The sequence below is a fragment of the Cetorhinus maximus genome, chromosome 10 (assembly GCF_964194155.1).
Source record: "Cetorhinus maximus chromosome 10, sCetMax3.hap1.1, whole genome shotgun sequence".
Taxonomy (NCBI): Eukaryota; Metazoa; Chordata; class Chondrichthyes; order Lamniformes; family Cetorhinidae; genus Cetorhinus; species Cetorhinus maximus.
Window position 1 is genome coordinate 55,207,007 of NC_135888.1, and position 19,907 is coordinate 55,226,913.

General features: G+C 42.8%; 1 protein-coding gene across 1 annotated transcript in view; it reads right to left on the reverse strand.

Moving 5' to 3' along the window:
• LOC144685233 (fibroblast growth factor 18-like) overlaps positions 1-19,907 on the reverse strand; it is a 119,035-nt gene that overhangs the window by 45,880 nt on the left and 53,248 nt on the right. The window lies entirely within an intron of this gene.

Sequence of the window (19,907 nt, forward strand, 5' to 3'; positions counted from 1 at the left end):
TGTGTGCTGCTGATAATGGTTGCATGCTGTGCTCACCACAATCTTGTGCTGGAAAGGGACAACGCAGTGGACGAGGAAGACGTAGGCGTAGTTGCTCCGGATGCACACAATGGGTCCAGCAGTGAGTCCGAGGATGAGCACACACAGGAGAACGCTGAGGGGGTAGACGCTGACCCGGGTTAACACCAGGGAGGCAGGGACACCCTGGAGGTTTTAATCCAAACAACCTTCAGCTAGCCCAACACAGATGGACCTTCAACACATGCCAGGGCTGTAGGCTCTATACTCGATGTCTGAGTGCTAAATCTGCCTGAATAGCAACATTAACCAAGGCCCTTGTCAACAAAGCTCAATGTTAAACAACTCACTCATAACATCACGGGTTCCCGTCCACTTGCAGAAGTAAGGAATCACTCTGAGGCATGGCAACATATCAAAATTCATTGAGAGAACAAATATAACTTCATAAACCAAAATAAAAAGGTGTTGGACATCACACCAAGTTTTCTATAAACTGCTATGGGCCAACATAAAAGCACCAGTGAGAAACCCGTGGTGTGCCTAAGGTGCCTTAAATTTACGCTTACGGGTGCTACGTCTAGGTGCTGTCTCCTCGCTGGCACTAGCATCTGAGGCAGCCTGCTCATTGTACAGTCCTGTTGGCCTCGGTGACCTTGGCGGACGTCCTCTGACCCGTGGAGCCTGTGCTGGCCCCGCCTGGGGGGGAGCTGCCAGTCGCCGCAGCCTCATCGGGTGCCACAGTCACTGGCAGAGGGGTGGAGGAACTGCTGCCCCCATCCGGAGTGCCCTGAGAGGAGCCCGCAGAGACGACCTGCAGCTGCTGCACCAACGTGAGGTCGCTTCGGACCTCCCTGCTCACCGTAGATGGATGGGCACCGAGCTGGAATACTTGGTGCCCAAACCATCTCCCACATGGGAAATGACCAGCTGAGGTCATTGCTGCTGTGAGGGCTTGCAGGTCCGAGCACGACCCTAGGAGGGCCTGATTGTTCCCCTGGAGCAGCCTCTCCATGAGAATCACCATTCTCTCCATGGAGGCAGCATGGCACTTGGCTATGAAGCTTAATGCATCGGTGATGCTCCGTGTGGACTCCTCAAGCATGACCACCATGCTACTCATAGCCTCATGCATCTCCGCCAGATCCTCCTGCATACTCGGCTGTACTTCCAGCGTTTGCTGCCTCATGGACGATTCCAGAGGCACATCATCAGCCACCAACCAAGCATGTGCCTGGTCCCCAGCAGTCCACCGAATGCCAGCGCCCTGGGGATTCTCTGTCTCTGCCCGCACCTCAAACAAGTGTGAAGTGCCCTCACCGCCATGCCCCGGGACACTAGCCGAAGATCTAATTCCCACCGAGGTGCTAGTATCTGCACTGATGGCGGCCTGGCAGAGATGGCGTGACGCTGGTGAGTGCATTTGCTCGGGGGCTTCAGGGGTGATAGATGGCCCCTCTGCCTCCTCCTGCTGGCCCAGCTCCGGTGATGCTGAAAGGAAGAACAAGGACATTTGATTAGTTACAGTGCAGACAATATTAATTTTCATGCCACTCCCCCGGATCATTATGTGCTCATCCTTCCATAATCAATGATCAACCCATGTTGCCAGGTTCAATCACTGAGCATTCAGCATTGCCAAGGCTTTTGGGACACACATGGTGACCTGAGTGCTCGTCAAACATACCTTCCTGTGGCACCCCAGCCTCACTGCCACCGGTGGACCTGGGGTATGGTGCCTCTCCAGATCCATGGTCTGCTGCCCAAACGGTGTCAGGATCGCCAACTGGGCCTGCCCTCTGCCAGTCCGCATCTGCTCTGTGGAATTGTGTGCAGTCTTCCCCTGAAAAGGAGAGAAGAGCATTGATTAGTCCAGCCTGCACCTGAATTCCCATCACATCCCTGCCAACCCAGCCAGAGTGGGACATTTCGGGGCTCCAGTTCTTCGTTATCCCGCAGCTGCCGCACACTCACGCAAAGAAGCCAGGGCTGACCCCACCTTCACATGTGGAACCACAAGGTGTAACTTTGCTAAGCAAGAAGGCACAAGCACACGGAGTGCAAAGACCAGCTGATGGATTGGTGCCCCGCCACCTGGAAGCTCTCCTTCCAGCACATTAGCACCCTGACTTTGACATGCTTCCGAGTTCCAGCACTTTGCCTAGGTGCAGATCCTTGACTTTGACCCCCATTCTATACTCTGGGTTTCAGTGTCACATATGCTGCGGGTGCAAAACCCATCCTAGCTCAGCCCCCTCAGGGTGAACTAGGCATGGGCAATATCACACCCAGCAAGGGATACATGCCATAAAGGATTCAATGCCGTTGCTGTACTCAGAGTTGCAGGGGGGGTTGTTTTGGGGGGAAAGGGTGACGGCTGCATTAAATGACCTCAGCCAACATGGTACTCACCCTTCCCGAGCGCAGGAGGTCATTGAATCTTTTACAGCACTGGACCCATGTGCGCCGCACCACATCATGGGTGCTCACACTCTCAGCCACCTCCTCCCACGCACATTTGGTCAGGTGAGGAGGCCTCCGCCTCCCGTCCCTTGGAATCAGGACCTCCCGCCGCGCTGCTACCTCCTCCAGGAGGGCAGCTAGGCACTCATTGGGGAAACGGGGCGGGGGGGGGTACATTGCCCCGCTGGCCTATCCTCCGACCTGGCCTGCCCCAATGGCCTACCGTCTGGCCTGGCCTGCCTCCAGACTTGTGTGATGCACAGTAACCCTCTGCTGTGCTCTTCTCCTGGCCATTGTGAGCAGCCTTGCTAAGGCTGCCAGTCCTTCATTTAACCAGGCTGCGGGGTTGCCATTGGACCCGGCGGGCTGTGCACGCCCGCCGCTGTCCGCCCACTCCCACTATCCTCAGGAGTCAAGAAATACGCTGGACGGGCCTTAATTGGCCCGCCTGCGTAAAATGGCAACGCAAGCCCAATCACGGGTAGCGATCAGGTCCATGCCCGCTCTACCACACATGGAGAAAATTCTCCCCATAGATTTCACTGAGATATACCACTCACAGTTCAGTTATATAGATTACACTTATATGTACTACTCAGTTCACTTATATAGATTATACTGGGATATAGCACTCACAGTTCAGTTATTTAGATTAAATAGGGATATATTAAATTACACAGCAAAATGTCATTCAGTGCCCTCTTACATGCTGTATATTGCATTAAGAGATGTGCATATATCACACACTGACTACAGTGGAATGTGTCGCCAACAGTTCTTTATATTGATTACATGGGGATGTATAACTAAAGTTATAAAAACAGAAAATGCTGGGAATGCTCAGCATGTCTTGCAGCATCTGTGGAGGGAGAAACAGAGTTAATGTTTTGAGTTGAATATGACAGTGCAGCTCTGAAGAGTCGTATTCCAGCACTTTCTGTTTTTATTTCAGTTTTCCACATCCACAGTAATTTGCTTTTATTTTAACTTGAAGATATGTTGCATGTTTGGATATATCACTTATAGTTCTGTTTGATAGATTGCCCTAAGATATGTAATTCACAGTTCTCTTCTATAGATTGTGCTGGGCATACATTACATACAGTTCTGCTCCATTAATTACATTGGAATATACTACACACAGTTCTGTTACACAGATTATACTAGGATATGCTATCCACAGCTCTGTTCAATAAATTGCACCGAGATATGTCACAGACACTTGTGTTAAGCAGAATACATTGGGATATATCACTCAGATTTCTATGATATGGATTAGAATGGATTATTTTATGCAGAGTTGTGCTACACAGAACAGGTTTGGGCCAGGATTTTCTGTGCCCACCGGCAATGTTCAGTAGCGTGAGCAGACAATATGGCGTAATCAGTTTTATGACAGCGCAAAACCAGTTTGCAATCATCCTCTCAGCCCGCCGTTGGTGGGCCACGTTTCCCGCCATCAGACATTGGGAACCTCATTGTAATACATCAGCATATCATTATAAGGTCTCATCCTGGACTCATTCTCCACCCCCCCCCCCCCCCACCCTGCTGGATCATCCACCTTCATCGGCGAGAAAACATGCCAACTTGTTTCACTACAGCACATAAGCAACATGCGCCTGGCAGGCTACACTTTGCTCGGGACTTCAAGATTTATTTGCCTACCTTGCTTCGGGCAGCACCCGCAGTCATCAGTGCCAGGCTTCACAGGCAGCACCACATCACTTTTAGGAGAGCGCACGGGTAGGTCTCTACCTACCAGATCAGCCATATGTGGTGGCTTTTCAATGGCTGCAGGGCAAGGTGTTGCTTGGGGAAGGGGGAAAAGTGGCCTTAGGCAAGGGAAGAGGCTGCAGGGCGAGGGCTGTACTGGGGAAGGAGGGTATCCCAGGGTGTGTGCAGGGGCACATGTTGATCTGTGCAAGTGGTCTCAAGGTGGTAAGGGCTGAGGAGGTAGTTTCCAGGGGAGATGAGGCCAGATGGACATGTGTGAGAATGGGTGGTGATGTCCCTTGAGCTGGCAGTGAGTGAGATGCCAGTGAATGTGTGATGGGCTTGAGTGTGTGAGTTTAGAGTGATGAGGTGGTTGCCATACCCTGGCTGCACGGATGAAATCATTCATCTCCTATCTGCATTGGATGGCCAACCTCTTCTATGCAGCATTGGCACTGACCACCACTGCCGCCGCCTGCCATGCAGGATTGGTGATGTTTAGCCCGTCCTGCGATCAGAGCAGGGGTAGAGGACATCATGGAAGGCCTCCACAGAGTCCAAATGGCATTCCAGTGATGCATCATTAAACCTGGGGGCTGCAGTCTTTTTGTCTTCCCTGCAGCAGTCGTGGGCTGGAAGTACTGAGATGTGTGCACGCAACTAGACTTTAAACATGGCACCTGGCATGATGAAGCGGCGAGGTGATAGCGTGGCGGGCAAATGAGAACCCACCGGCCGTGGAAGCGGTGTGTTTCCCAGGAATGCATAAGTAATGTGGCAGGGTTGGGACGATAACGGTGTGAAAAGCTGCCATCGTGGCCGGCGGGTAAAACGTTGTTTTAGCCGCCCTCTATTGCACTTAGTGCAAATCTGGGACAATTCCACCCTTGGATTTATCACACATGGGTCTGTTGCCTGGATTAGACTGGGATTAATCATTTACGTACATCACAATATAATTTATCGTTCACAGTGTTGTTAGATAGATTATATTAGGATATCCTACACGCAGCTCTGACATACAGATTACCCCGGGGAAATGGAACTCAAAGTTCTGTTATGCAGGTTACAAAGGAATATATCATCCATGGTTCTGTTATATAAGTGACAGTGGGATATCTAACACACAGTTGTACAAATTACACAATGACATATTACAGTGTTTGTATAACAAATGGCAAAGTTGCACTGATATATATCCTTCTCATATAGATTACAGTTATATATTACTCACAGCTATGCCCATAGATTATACTACTGCTAGACTGCACATAGTTCTGTTATATAGATAATATTAGGATATATCATTCACGGTTCAGTTATGTGTATTATACTGGGATATGTGGCTCACAGATCTTTTACACAGAATACACTGATATTAAGAACTGTTAATGACACATTCCACAGTACTCTGTGTGTGATTCAACCCAATGTAATATACAATTCTGTTGTATAGAATACTTTGGGATATGTCACACACAATCCTGTTATTGAGATTACACTAAAATATATCACTCACTGGGCAGTTTTTTTTCATATGTGGTGTTCCCACCACACACCCTCCTCACCAACCCCAACCCCCCCAACCCCCCTATCCGCCCCCCACCCTCCACCCCCTACTCTCAGAGAAGTATTAAGTGGCGCAGGGCAAGACGTCCGCCCCAGTCTGGCTGGGGGAGAGGAAACTCGGTGTTGCAGCCAGACCTTTGGTGGTGGGGGGGGAACCTCTGGTGGACCCAGAGGACCCATTAAAAAGTGTTATCCCCCTCCCCCTTTCCTGCCAGTAGCCCAAGAAGTGGGACCTGGTAGGCTTCAAACATGGTTCCTTCCTCCATATGTCACGTGTAAAATTACAGTAGGAATGAAAGAGATGCTTAAGTAGCCATTAATTAGCCAATTAAGGGCTTCAATTGGCCCAAGGGCGAGTGGGCCACCCGATACCTCCCCTGCCACGTGTGGGTATTACACCCAATTTTATCCCCACCACCTTCATGTCAACCCACCCCAGGGGATTGTAAAATTCTGCCCATTGTTGTTACACAGATGACTATGTGATATGTCGTTCACAGTTCAGTTGTATTAGTTGCACTAGTCCATTAGAGATAGCAGGCAGTTGGGTGGTATTTAGTTCTCAAGTCACAACCTTATCTATCATAACAGGATAACACTGCGACATCTCACTTATAGTTCTGTTACATAAATTACACTGGGATATCTTGCTCACAATTCTGTTATATAGTTTACCGTGAGATATATCACTCACAGTTCTATTATACAGGTAATGCTGGGATATATCACTCACAGTTCAATTATATAGATTATATTTGGATATATCACTCAAGTTCAGGTTTATAGATTATACTGAAAAAATCATTCACTGTATGATATACTTTTGTTCTACTTTACTGTGGAAAGGTGGGTAGACTTAAGCAGCAATAATGAGGCCTTAAGCTCATGATAGTTATATAACTGTCCTGTTATTCAATCAGTGCTTACTTTGATGCCAGGCATAATGTGTGAACATGGAATTGTCAACTCAAGAACACAAGATAGGCATGAAAGATTGGGGCTCACTGTCTAAATTTACTTAATCCTCCTACTTGCAGAATACTATCTCTACTATTGTACCATTCACTTAAAAATGTGGTTTCATTGCAGGATATAATTGGACATAGCTGCAAATTTGAACACAATATAAACCAAATGCATGAGAGACACACTGAGCCAATAATCTGTAGCTGCTGATGAACCTTAGCTGATAATGAACATTGGTGACTGATGAAACTACCTACCACTAGATCCCTTAGACCCTCTGTGCAATTTGAACTTTTACATAGCAAGGAGTAAATATGTGGCCTCTATATTTTCCTAACAAAATGCACCATCTCACACTGATTTATATTTTAATTCCCTTTCCAATTATGTGGTTATTCTACAAGTTTATTAATGTCTTCCCATAATATGTCACAGCCATCCTCAATACTGAATATATGATCCAATTTGGCATTGTCTGCAAAGTTTGGATTGTGTTTCTTATTACCAAGTCCAAATCATTCATATGAATGGTGAAAGACAGTGGTTCCAGCACCAAGCCTTGTGGAACAGCATTTCATGCCTTTTCCCAATCTGGGTAGTTTTACTTAACCCTTACTTTCTATTTTCTGTCTTGAAGCCAGCTTGCTATCCATTCTGCTACTTGAACCCTGACTCCACATGTTCTGACCTTAGTTATGCCTCTACTATGTGGTACCTCATTAAAGACTTATTAAAAATTCAAATGTATGACATTGAAAATACAAATAAATTACATCGAAAATATATTACATAGAAAATCACATAGAAAATCACGTTACAGTACAAACGTAGACATGTCGTTTAAGGTCACAAGAAAGATTCGAATGCTGAGAGCATGTCAGGTCACTTGATCCTTCTTCTTGCAGAATGCTATGTCTAGTGTTGAAACATAGTCACGGATGAATGATGCCCCTTTCTTCTAAATGGATAATTTCCTGCTGAAACTTAACTGTTGTAACTACAAAGGGGCCAGCACTTAGAATTATTCAGGTGTTGCAGAAGAGGAATAAACCATAATGCCAGGGGAAAAAATAGATAACAAGTGGAGAAAACCATCTTTCTTAGAGGTGATTGTGCAAATTGAAAAATTTAGATTATACTGTAGAATATGATAGAACATAGCTGTAAATTAGAATGGGATATAAACCAAATGCATGAGACAAACTAAGGATCTGTAGCTGCTAAATGAAGCTCAGCAATCAACAAACTTTATCTGCAGCTGAGCATCAGTGTCCGATGAATCTTACCTACCAATGAACCCTAGTTGTTGATGAACATTATTTACTGATAAACCTGAACTAACAATGATCCTAAACTTAGTTGCCAAGGAGCCTTAGCTGTTGTTGATCCTTTGCAGCGATGATTGTTAGCTGTCAATGTATTTTAGATGCCAATGAATTTTAAATGCTAATGAACCATAACTGCCAATGAATCCTCGCTGTTGATGAATCTTAGTGCTGATGAACCTTAGATGCCAATTAACTTTATTTTCCGATACACCTTAGCTGCCAATGAATCTTAGCGGCCAATAAATATTAGACAATGAATTTCAGTCACCGATGCACCTTAGCTGACAATAAGTCATAGCTGCCAATTAAATTTATTTGATGAACCTTAACTGCTGATGAACCTGAACGGCCAAAGAAACTTAGAGCCTGATAAATCTGAGATGTTGATGAATATTAAAAGCCGATGAAATTTAGTTGCCGATTAACCTTTTACCTGCCTATGAACCTGAGGAGTCGATGAAGCTTAGAGATCAATGAATCTGGGATGCCATGAATCTTAGCTGCTGGTGAATATCGCCAATGAAACTTAACTGCTATTATCAGCAGCTGTCTGCTTGAAGGACAATAGATAGATTATTGGTGAGATTTTAGATTTTTGGCTTTATTGTATTATGTACATCAACTATTCGGCTACTTGTTTGCTTTTTGTAGAACTAAGTCAATTATGGTGAGATTTGTGTATCTGGAGAAATTTGATACAAAACAAAGAATTAATTCTTAAAACTAAGCTAATTATTGGTGTGATTCATCATATTTGAGCCTAAGGCACGACTCCATTCTCCCTGGCTAGTGAATCACAATCTGGGTCATTGAGTCAGTAAATCGGAAGGTAATTGAGATAGAGATTCCCCAGTACTGACCTTATCCATCATGACAAGGCTGGGATACATGACATACAAGTTTGTTATATATATTACATTGAGTTATATCACACCCAGCTCTCATATATAGATTATGCTGGGATATATCACAAAGTTCTGCCAAATAGATTATACTTGGATTTACCACTAACAGTTTTGTTATATAGATTAGATTAGGATATTTCACACAGTTGTCTTATATACATTAGCTCTATTGAGATATATGGGAGATAGTGGCATATCACAGTCACTGGATTTAGTAATCCAGAGGCCAGGCTAATGCTGTGAGGACATGGCAGCTGGTGGACTTTAAATTTAATTTTTTTAAAAATCTGAATTGAAAGTGAGTCTCAGTAATGGTGACCATGAAATTATCATTGATTGTTGTAAAAACCCATCTGGTTCACTAATGTCCTTTCGGGAAGGAAATTTGCCATCCTTACCCAGTCTGGCCTACGTGACTCCAGATCAACAGCAATGTGGTTGACTCTTAGCTGCCTTTTGAAACGGCCTAGCAAGGCACTCAAGGGCAATTAGGGATGGGCAACAAATGTTGGCTTTGCCCGCAATGCCTACATCCCATGAAAGAATAAAGAAAAAAATCATTAGCAACTTTGTATAGCTCTCCCAGTTTTGTTATAGTTTAAACTTAAATGTATCACAGTTCTGTTATATAGATTACAGTGGAATGTATCACACACAGCTCTGTTATATATATTACATTGGATTATGTAACACACATCTTTGTTTTAAATATTATACTAGGGTGCATCACACACAGTTCTCTTATGTAGAGGACACTGGAATATATCATTCACAGTTTGTTACATAGATTACATTGGGATATTGGGACACATGCCCACAATCTTTAAATCCTCCTTAGTTATGGCGGTGGTATTGGAGGATTACAAACCTGACAACTCAGTTCAAAAAAGGGGAGAGGGATACAAAGAGCAATCACAGGTCAGTCAGGCTAACACGATGCTGGGGAAACACTTAGAGACAATAATCTGGGATAAAATTAATCAGTATTTGGAAAAGGGAAGACACTGGTGTAGTGGTATTGTCACTGGACTAGTAATCTTGAGACTCACGCTCTGGGCACATGGGTTCGAACCCTACCATTTAGTAATTCAGTTAATAAATCTGGAATATAAAGCTAGTCTCAGTGATAGTGACCATGAAACTAGCATTGATTGTTGCAAAAACCTATCTAGCTTACTAATGTCCTTTAGGGAATGAAATCTGTCACCCTTATCTGGTCTGGTCTACATGTGAGCCCAGACCCTTAGCAACGTGGCTGACTCTTAACTGCCTTCTGAAATGACCTAGCAAGCTCAGTTCAAGGGCAAGTAGGGATGGGTAACAAATCCCATGGAAGAGTAAAAAAAAAACTTTGGGCTAATACATGGTGAGGATCATAGCAGGCAGACATAGACAGGCTAACAAGGTGATCAGATGCATGGCAGATCAAATTTAACATGTAGAAAATGGTGAAACAACGTATCTTGCTAGGAACAAGAAGAAGAAATATAAACTAAATGGTACAAATTTAAATAGGTTACAGCAACATAGAGATCAGGACATTTATGTACACACATTTTTGAAAGTGGCAGGATGAATTAAGAAGGCTGTTAAAAAAGCATATAGGTCCTTGGCTTTATTAATAGAGGCACAGGGTACAAAGGCAAGGAAATTATGCTAAACATAGATGTCAACTGGAGTATTGTGTTCAATGTAAGCACTAAACTGAAGAACAATGTTAAGGCCTTAGAAAGAATCCAGAAAGATGAGGAACCTCAGTTATGTGGAGACAAGAAGGTTAAGAGGAGATTTGATAGAGGTGTTCAAAATCTTGAATGGTTTTGATAGAGTAAATAAGGAAAAACAATTTCTAATGGCGAAAGGGTCAGTAACCAGAGTATACAGATTTAAGATAATAGGCAAAAGAACTAGAGTGACATGAGTTTTTTTAACACAGTGTAATTTCAAATGCACAGCATCAACTGAAGCGGGAAGCAGAATTAATAGTAACTTTCAAAAGGGAATTGGATAAATACTTGAAGGAATAAAAATATAGGACAATGGGGAAAGGGCAGGAGATAGCTCTGCCAAAGTGGTGTATCATTCTTTGATATAACCCAGAGTTCTGATATAGAGATTACATTGAGATGTATCACTCAAAGTTCCATCACATAGATTACATTGGAACACATCACTCAGTTATGTTGTACAGATAATGGGCTGAATTTTACAGCCCCATCAGGGCAGGGACAGGGCTGTAAAATGTGGCGAGCCATTCTATACTCCATTGACTGCGTTGGGACTGTAAAATCCCACTGGCGTAAAATTCTACACCCAATGTCTGGATATATTACTCAGTTTTGTAATATGGATTAGGTTGTCAATGCACAATAGATGCTAATGAATCTAAGCTGCCAGAAATCTAAGGTGCAAATGAATCTTAGCTGCTGGTTATCTGCAGCTGCCTGCTTGGTGGACAATAGATGAATTGTTGGTAACATTATTATACGTATTGGCTATTTTGCTGTTGTGTACGTATGCTGTTCTATTATAAACCTGACTTTTGATGCATGAAGCCACATGATGTGAGATTTCTGTATGCAAACAAATCTGACACTAAATACACAAATAATGCTTTAAACCAATCTAACTATTGAGGTGGTGTACTACAGTTGAGCCTATAGCATGGCTTCATTCTCCTAACTAGTGAATCACAATCTGGTCAATGTAGGGATAGCAGTCAGTACAAAGACACTCGAAACATAGGTTCTTAAATCCTGATCTCATCTGACATTTTAAGACTGGGATATCTCAGACAAAGTTTTGTTATATAGATATATGGATAACTTACAGTTATGCTTATAGTTTATAATGGGACATATCACTCAGTTCTGTAACATAGGTTACATTTCAAAATATCACACACAATTATACTATACAGATTACATTGTGATATATCACTCACAATTCTGTTACATAGATTACATCGAGATTTATCTCTTATGGTTCTGGTACATATATTATACTGGGATATTTCACTCACAGTTCTGCTTTATAGGTTACCCTGGGAGATGCCTTGCATAGCTCTGTTATATAGATTACACTATGATACATCTGTTTCAGTTCTTTGATATGGACTACTCTGGGACTTGTTACATAGAATACAATAACAACAACAGCAATTTGCATTTGTATAGTATCTTTAACATAGTAAAACATCCCAAGGTGTTTCACTAAAACATCATCAAACAAAATTTGACACCGAGCCATGTAATAAGATATTAGGACTGTTAGTTCAAAACTTAGTCGAAAAGGTAGATTTGAAGAAGCCTCTACAAGGAGGAAAGAGAGTTAGAGAGTTGAAGAGTCTTAGGGAGGAATTCCAGAGCTTAGGTCCTTGGCAACCACTGGTAGAGTGATTAAAATCAGGGATGAGCAAGAGGTCAGCATTTTAAAAAATTTGTTCATGGTATATGGGTGTGACAGGCAAGGTCAACGTTTATTGTCCGTTACTAACTGCCCTTGAGAAGATGGCGGGGAGCTATCTTCTTGTGCCACTGCAGTCTGTATGGTGTAGGTAAACTCACTGTACTGTTAGGTAGGGAGTTCCAGGATTTTGGCCCAGTGATGAACAAAAGATGATATGTTTCCAAGTCAGGATGGTGCATGACTTGCAGAGGTTCTTGCAGGTGGTGCAGCCCTTGCCTTTCTAGGTGATAGAGGTTGCAGGTTTGGAAGGTGCTGTAGAAGGAACCTTGTCAAGTTGTTGATGGTACACATTGCAGCCGTGGTACCCTGGTGGAGGACAGAATGAATGCTTGAGGTGGTGAGTGGAATGCCAGTCAATCAGACTGCTTTGTCCTGGATAGTTTTGAGCTTCTTGAGTGTTGTTGGAGCTGCATTCATTCTGGCAATTGGAGAGTATTGCATCACACTCCCGACTTGTGCCTTGTAAATGGTGGTCGGTCTTCGCGGAGTCAGAAGGTGAATTGCTTGACATACACAGCCTCTGACCTGTATTTGAAGCCAAAGTGTTTATATGATTCATTCAGTTAAGGTTCTGGTTAAAGGTGACCCTCAGAGTGATGATGGTGGGGACTCAGTGATTGTGTGTGAAAGGCCAAGTGGAGGTGGTTGGATGAGTGCAGAGATCTCAGAGGATTATAAGAATGGAGGAGACTAGTAAGCAGCGAAGCAATGGAGGAAGCTGAAAATAAGGATGATCATTTTAAAATTGAGACGCTGCCTGACCTTGAGCCATAAGACCATAAGACATAGGAGCAGAAATTAGGCCATTCGGCCCATCGAGTCTGCTCTGCCATTCAATCATGGCTGATAAATTTCTCAACCCCATTCTCCCGCCTTCTCCCCGTAACCTTTGATCCCCTTACCAATCAAGAACCTATCTATCTCCATCTTAAATACACTCAATGACCTGGCCTCCACAGCCTTCTGTGGCAATGAATTCCATAGATTTACCACTCTCTGGCTAAAGAAGTTTCTCCTCATCTCTGTTCTAAAAGGTCTTCCCTTTACTCTGAGGCTGTGCCCTCGGGTCCTAGTCTCTCCTACTAATGGAAACATTTTCCCCACGTCCACTATATCCAGGCCTTTCAGTATTCTGTAAGTTTCAATCAGATCCCCTCTCATCCTTCTAAACTCCATCGAGTATAGACCCAGAGTCCTCAAACGTTCCTCATATGTTATGCCTTTCATTCCTGGGATCGTTCTCGTGAACCTACTCTGGACCCTCTCCAGGGCCAGAACTTCCTTCCTGAGATACGGGGCCCAAAATTGCTCTCAATATTCTAAATGTGGTCTGACCAGAGCCTTATAAAGCCTCAGCAGCACATCCCTGCTTTTATATTCTAGTCCTCTCAAAATAAATGCCAACATTGCATTTGCCTTCCTAACTACCGACTCAACCTGCAAGTTAACCTTAAGAGGATCCTGGACTAGGACTCCCAAGTCCCTTTGCACTCCAGATTTCTGAATTCTCTCCCCATTTAGAAAATAGGCTATGCCTCTATTCTTCCTACAAAAGTGCATGACCTCACACTTCCCCATATTGTATTCCATCTGCCACTTCTTTGCCCATTTTCCTAACCTGTCCAAATCCTTCTGCAGCCTCCCCGCCTCCTCAATACTTCCTGTCCCTCCACCTATCTTTGTAACATCTGCAAACTTAGCCAGGATGCCTTCAGTTCCTTCATCTACATCATTAATGTATAAAGTGAAAAGTTGTGGTCCCAACACTGACCCCTGCAGAACTCCACTAGTCACCGGCCGCCATCCTGAGAAGGACCCCCTTATCCCCACTCTCTGCCTCCTGCCAGACAGCCAATCTTCTATCCATGCTAGTACCTTGCCTCTAACACCATGGGCTCTTATCTTACTGAGCAGCCTCCTGTGCGGCACCTTGTCAAAGGCCTTCTGGAAGTCCAAGTAGATAACATCCATTGGCTCTCCTTTGTCTAACCTACTCGTTACCTCCTCAAAGAATTCTAACAGATTTGTCAGGCATGACCTCCCCTTGATGAAACCATGCTGACTTTGCCCTATTTTACCATGCAATTCCAAGTATTCTGAAATCTCATCCTTAATAATGGACTCTAAAATCTTACCAACAACCGAGGTCAGGCTAATCGGCCTGTAATTTCCTGTCTTTTGCCTCACTCCCTTCTTAAACAGGGGGGTTACATTAACGATTTTCCAGTCCTCTGGGACCCTCCCTGACTCCAGTGATTCCTGAAAGGTCACCACTAACGCCTCCACTATCTCTTCAGCTATCTCCTTCAGAACTCTGGGGTGTAATCCATCTGGTCCAGGTGATTTATCCACCTTCAGACCTTTCAGTTTTCCGAGCACTTTCTCCTTGGTAACGGCCACCATACTCACCTCTGCCCCCTGACTCTCTTGAACTTTGGGGATGTCTCTCTTGTCTTCCACTGTGAAGACTGACGCAAAGTACCTATTCAGTTCCTCCGCCATTTCTTCGTTCCCCACTACTACTTCTCCAGCCTCATTTTCCAGCGGCCCAATGTCCACTTTTTCCTCTCTCTTACCCTTTATATATCTAAAAAAACTCTTGCAATCTTCTTTTATATTACTGGCTAGTTTACCCTCATATTTAATCTTCTCCCTCCTTATTTCTTTTTTAGTTGTCCTCTGTTGGTCTTTGTAGGCTTCCCAATCCCCTGGTTTCCCACTGCTCTTCACCGCATTGTATGCTTTCTCTTTAGCTTTTATGCTGTCCCTGACTTCCCTTGTCAGTCATGGTTGCCTCGTCCTCCCTTTAGTATGCTTCTTCTTCCTAGGGATGAATTTTTGCTGTGTCTCCCAAATTACTCCCAGAAACTCCTGCCATTGCCATTCCACTGTCTTTCCTGCTAGGCTCATCTCCCAGTCAATTCTGGCCAGCTCCTCCCTCATGCCTCTATATATATGCCGATATATGTCAGTGAGTGCAGGAGTGATAGGTAAAAAGGACTTAGTGCAAGCTAGGATATGGGCGGTAAGGTTTTGGAGGGATTCAAGTTGATGTAGGGTGGAAGATGGGAGGCGGCAGGAGAGCATTGGAATAGTTAAGACTAGAGTTAACAAAGATATGGAAGAGGGTTTCACATTACATTGGGATAATTCACTCAAACTTCTGTTACATACATTAGATGGGACTATATCACTCAGAGCACTGTTATATAGATTAAACTGTGATGTATCACACCACTTCTCTCATGTAAATTACACTGAGCTATATAACACAGTTCTGCTGCATACATCACACTGGGAAATAAAACAAGTGTGTGAGGCACACTGAACCAATGATTTGTAGCTGCCGATGAAGTTAGCCGCTGATGAACCTCAGTGCTGATGAACTTAGTTCCTGATGAACCTGAGCTGTGGATGAACCTTAGTTTTTGACAAACCTCAGCTGCCAATGAACCTGGGTTTCTGATTAACCTTATCTGCTGATGATGAATCTCAGTTCCTGATGAACATTAGTTGTCGATTAACCTTTTATCCTGATGAACCTCAACTGCTGATTAACCTTAGAGGTGATGAACCTTAAATGCTGATGAACTTTAGCTGCCAACGACCCTTAACTTCGGATGAACCTTAGTTCCAAATGAACCTTAGTTACTGTTGAACCTATAGTTGCCAATGAACCTTAGTTCCTGGTGAAGCTTAGCTGCCAATGGACCTTAGCTGCCAATGAAGCTTTGTTCCTGATGAAGATTAGTTCCTGATGAAGATTAGTTCCTGATGAAGATTAGTTCCTGATGAAGGTTAGTTCCTGATTAACCTTAGCTTTTTCTTTTATATTCGTTCATGGGATGGATGTGAACATGCTGGCGAGACCATCATGCATTGTTTTTCCCTAATTGTCCTTGAGAAGGTCCTGGTGAGCTCCATGCTTGAATTACTCCAGTCCATGTGGTGTAGGTACACCCACATTGCTGTTTGGGAGGAAGGTCCAGGATTTTAACATGGTGACAGTGACGGAAGGGTGGTATATTTCCAAGTCAGAATGGTATGTGACTTGGAGTGCGACTTAGCAGCCAGTGAGACTTGGTTCCCGATGAACCTTGGCTGCCGATGAACTTTAGCTCCTGATACACCTTATCTGTCCATGAACATTAGTTCCTGATGCACCTTAGCAGCCGATGAACCTTAGTTCCTGCTGAACTTTAGATGCTGATGAACCTTAGACGCTGATGTACCTTAGATGCCGTTGCATCTTAATTGCCGATGACTCTTAGATGCCGAAGAATCTTTGTGCTGTATTAATAAAGCAACAAGGGAAATGGCCATATTAGATTTAGTGATGAGTAATGAGCCTGGATTAGTAACTGATCAAGTACAATATTGCAGCTTTAGAAAGAGAGGATGTCAGTAAGGGTGAACAGGCAATAGAAACAATGTGGGGAGAATTGGGGAACAGAAAAGCATGCAAGACTTTGGTGCCTACAGACCACTTAATAGTAGTGATAAAGTAGTGAATTATAGAACGGTTAAAGCACAGAAGGAAGCCATTCAGCCCGTTGTCCATTCTCGCACTCTGCAAGAGCAACTCACCCAATCCCATTCCCCAGCCTTTTCCCTGTAGCCCTGCAATTTCTTTCCCTTCAGATAATTGTCCAATTCTCTTTTGCATGCTACAACTGAATCTGCCTCCACCAAACTTTCAGGCATTTATTTCAGATCCGAACCGTTAGCTATGTAAAAAAGGTTTTCCTCATGATTCCATTTCTCCTTTCGCCAAAATCATTGCCCTCTGGTTCTCAATCTTTCAGAATGGGAATAGTTTCTCTCTCCTATCTACTCTGTCCAGACCTCTCATTATTTTCAACACATCTATCAAATCTCCTCTTCTCCAATGGGAACACCTCCAGCTTCTCCAATCTACCCACGTAACTAAAGTCCCTCATTCTTGGAGCTATTCTCATGAATCTTTTCTCTACTGTCTCTAAAGCCTTCACATCCTTCCTAGAGTGTGGTGCCCAGAACTGCACACAATACTCCAGTTGAGGCTGAACCAGTGTTTCTTACAGATCTATCATAACTTCCTTAATTTTGTACTCTATGCTCCTATATAGCCCGAAATCCCATATGGTTTATTAACCATGTTTTTAACCTGCCCTGCCACCTTCAATGATTTGTGCACGTATACCTCCAGGTCCCTCCGCTTCTGTGCCCTCTTTAGAATTGTACCCTTTATTTTGTATTGACTCTCCTCATTCTTCCCATGTCATGAAAATATAATAATTTTCATAATGTTATTGGGATTTACTATAAAGTAGGAATAGTGGGATCTGGATATTCTTTGTGTGTGTGTGTATGTGTGTGTGTGTGGCTTAACTGAATTATAGACAGCTGGTCTGAAGACTTTGATATATCAGAAGAGAAGCTAGGTTTGAAGTGCTAAATAAATAAACATGGCTAAAGTTTAGAATGTGCAGTGTAAAGGAAAATTTGCATTTTTAGATTATCCAGAGTAGTTTGAATTTCAAAAGAGGAGGTGAAATGTTACACTTATCCCAAAGCTTACTGATAAAATTGGTACGATGAAAGATTATTATTAGAAAGGTAAATTCCAAAGACATATTGAAACAATGAAATTTGCATTCAAAGGGAAAAATATGTATAAAGGAGAGAAGGCTATGTGTAAGAAGAAGGAATTCTAAGATCTAACAAGTGTGAAAAGCCTCCAGCCTCTATGTACCAAGCTGCTGCCTATAGGAACCAAAGCTAAGAGAATTCATTGTGAATATCCCTGTCCAGGGTATTGCGTGCTTTGCCCGGGTTTGTTAAAATCTATTTTGTTTTTACTGTTGCCTTAACGGAGGTGTAACTGGGAGTTAGATTAATTAGGGGAGCTAGGAGTTATCATAGTAGTAATTTGTAGACCTATGTATGTGCTTAAAATTATTTCTTTTATTAATAAATGTTTACATTAGTTTTGTAAAAAAAAACCTCTAAGACTCGGTGGACTTATTACTACTGAATTCAAGGCACGCAGCTCGAAATAAAAATACAAATTGCATAACATTGTGGCAGTTGTTTCAAATTTCCCTCTGATTTGAGCAATTTAGCATTTACAATCCGCTGTGCCAGAACACCTACCAAAATGAATCACTTCACATTTATCAACATTAAATTTCATCTGCTGCTTGTCTGCCCTACCATCCTGTGTATGTCCTCTTGAAGTTTATTACTATTCTCCTCATAGTTCACAATATTTCCAAGTTTTGTGTCATGTGCAAATTTTGAAATTGTGCTCTATACACCTAAGTCTAGGTCATTAGTATATATCAAGAATAGCAGTGGGTAGCATCATACTGAGATCAGGGAAGCTGATTCCAAAAACAGAATGGTGATCACAGAAGACTTTAATTTTCATATAAACTGGGAGAAGCAAAACAGCCTGAGTCCCAAAAGCAGCAAAATTTTTGAGTGAAGTCAGAAAGTTTTCTGCAACAATCTTTAACCAACAAACGAACAGATTATATTAGATTTAGTAATCAGTAATGAGTGTGAACTAGTCAAGAATCCAACAAGGGACTATCTAACTAATGGTGACTATAACAAGATAAAATTCAATATTAGTTTGAGAGCGAGGTGGTTGAGTTACAAGTAAGGGTCTAAATTTAGGCAAGATGAGTTTTGGAGGAATGAGGCAGAAATTGACCACAGTAGACTGGGTAGAACTATTAATGGCTTGAAGTACAAAAAATAGTGGCAAGTGTTCACAAAAGTATTCGATTGAATACAAGACCTGTGCATAACCCTATTTGGCAAGAACTCTACTCGTGTAATGAAACAACCTTGGTTAACAAGAAAAGTACGTTACTAAAACAAAGAGCTTCCACAACTGCAAAGAACAATAATTATACAACAACTGGGGGGATTATGAAGACCAGCAAAGGGGCCTAAGAAAATAGATTTTCAAAAAGGAAATTTTTAAAAAGTGTAAAGGTTTTTACAAATGTATTTTAAAAAATGGTAGTCAGGAATAATGTAAGCTTCTTCATGAAGATGCAGGTGACTGAAAATTGTAATTGAAAATCAGAAATTTGCAACTCGCTAACTCCACAGCAACTTCGCAGCAGAGGATGAGGATAAAATACCAGAGATATGAGGAAAAGTAAAAACATAATCATGTGTTGGAATTATTAGATTTAATATAATTTTTTTTAAATGGTAATGATGAAAATAGACTAAATACAGACAAATCTACAGGACCTGATCTTTTAATACCTTGGGACAGAATCGAATAATTGAAGAAATTGTACATGGTCTAGTGGCAATCTTTCAAAACTCTCCCAATTCAGGAATTGGTCCCTTAGATTGGAAAATTGCCAATGTCTCCCCACTATTTAAAAAGTGGAAGAGACACTGGGTGGAATTTCACATCTGGGGGTGGGGGGGAGGGGGGGGCGCGGACAAAATCAGGTGAGATGGT